Genomic DNA, 2,423 nt, shown 5'->3' with positions numbered 1-2,423 from the left:
AACAAAAACAGTCCTCTGAATGAGAACATGCTATTATACTTTCTCCTTCTTCTCCTACTCTATGAGAAGTTCAAGAAGTGCAAGTCTTGCTTACACTGGCCAAAAAAATCCAAGAACAACCGCACCACCACCACCACCACTCAACAACCTGTAATAAATGACTATAGACAATACTTTTGTAGTGGCTCTTGTACATTACATGCAAACTACTTTCCACCTTTTCCACATTTGGCTGAGGTCAATTAAAAGTCTTTTCACATCCATTGTGCCTGATTCATTGGGTGGCATTTTTCTCTAAAATTCAAAAATAAGGGGGGAGGGGGGCGAGGAATCTTTAATATGGCTAAACCTAGCTGTACATCTTTAATATGGCTAAACCTGGCTTCCTGTACAGCCCCAACTGCCAGAACAGTCCGTCAGGTGCGTGGCTTAATAAGGCTACATGGGCTTCTCATTATCCCGAAGCTCATGGCCTTCACTGTGTATAAGTAGCATTGGCTTTCCCATCAAAGATGAATTGGAAATAGCTCCATGTTTACATTTGCTTGGGGACCTAGGTGTCATGTCCTGCTTACGCTCTGCTTCCTCAGTCCCTACGCTCCTGGCTTTTGGGCTAGTAGGGCTTGCAGGGTCCCTTCGTGTTACAGGTGGAATAACAATGTTCTCCATGAACCTGTAACACTATATAATGGTCCATGCCCCAGATTAAGGGATGTGTATTTTCCACCATATGTACATCCTACTGTTTGACCATTGATGCTGATTTGAAAGAAGAGCTGTTAAAACAGAGATGACAGTTTTGAAAAGTACGAGGAAATGTTTGCATCATTTTTTTCCCTATTAATAAAGACATTGTTTACTTATCATCTTACAAGCAACAGTAAGACAGCCACACTGAGGCCTTAAAAATTGCATTTAGACACTATGTTCTTTTCTTTACACTTTAACTTTGGCTGTGCTTGGCACTTGCCACCCAAACACCCCGTCAGAGGACAGTTATGTCCTTTCATCTTTAGTGCTCATGGGCTTCAGGGAAAAAATTAAAACAACAGCCATGAGTCATGCACTTTCTGGCAATGCAGGAGCATGCATGTGCACGGGGGTGAGCCAGGGCGGGGAGCACCCACCTGCTTCAGCCGTGAGCGTGGTTCCTGCAGCGTACTGTCAGTGCACCGTTAATAGAACAGGAACGGCTGCTTTTTTGTCAAACCAGGAGGAAACAGTAAGTACAATTCCTCCATATGGTAACCATATGGTAAGTCACAGATTATTTTTTTTTGGAGGGGGAGGTCTTTCTTCACCCCATCCCCCCTCAAATAATGACTACCTTCTTGTGATGACTCTGCATCAAATATGTATAACCCATATATATATACATGAGTGTATATTTCCACACATATATGCATGTGTGGACATGCATATATGCGAACATAGCCACACTCTAGCCAATACATGAGTTACCAAAAAAAAAATATTGTTTAGACTGTATTAATTGTGCATGCATTTGATGAAGAAGCTGGACTACCTTTTCTTTTCGCCCCCTCTTTTATCGTCTTTTCCAAAAGGAGTAAGAATTATTAATAAAGTTCAAAAACTTATTTCTACATCAGCCATCATGTTGTCTCTCAGCTGTCACTTAGGCCACTTTCCTAGCCACTTGCCTCGCTGTAACTTCATATATCCAAATATTGGTGCTGGCCTTATTATAGTCTTTAGTGGCTGAATGTCAAAGATTTCCAACAGGTTTGCTACATGTTCCTTCATCTAATTGCCACAAGTCAGTCCTGTGTCTTTGATCATCAAAAAGAAGAGAAAGAAAAGATTATTGATTACTCTTAGTTTTTCTATAAACAGGAAACGCAAGCCCATAACTATACCTGTCTCTCTCTGGCTCACTTGCTCTCTACAGGTGGTGTTCTGTCTGTCTGGGGTCACATATGGAACTATATGTGCTGGCAGAGAGCATGAGCGTATTCAGGTCCTATTCTTTATTTATGTACAGTTGGTATCATGGTACTTTTGGGTGTGGTAGTTAAACTGGATAGAGACATACACAAACCTTAGTTATGTAGGAGTGTTTTATTTGATTCATTAGTATGCTTTATCTATTCAGTGAGTGCTCGCTTCTGAAGGAAGGACACTCAGAAACGTCACTGTATACAATAATGTATAAGATATAATGTTCTATGCCCCTACAATAAACACCGGTCTGCTAAGAAAAAAAAACAAAACCCTCACATGTATTTGGTGAAATTGAATACAAATTTCAAAAATTCTCCTGTACTCAGGACCAGCATTTTCCACTGTGGTTATAATATGAATGCAGTTCATAAATGAAAAAGGAGCACTGACTTCAAAGCAAGGGCTTAACATGACCCAATGCAGAAACTGAATGTAGATTATAACATGTCACTAGCTGAAGC

This window comes from Cariama cristata, unplaced genomic scaffold, assembly GCF_000690535.1.
Source record: "Cariama cristata isolate BGI_N322 unplaced genomic scaffold, ASM69053v1 scaffold360, whole genome shotgun sequence".
NCBI lineage: Eukaryota > Metazoa > Chordata > Aves > Cariamiformes > Cariamidae > Cariama > Cariama cristata.
The sequence above is the reverse complement of the archived record's forward strand: the minus strand, read 5'-3'. Positions refer to the sequence as shown.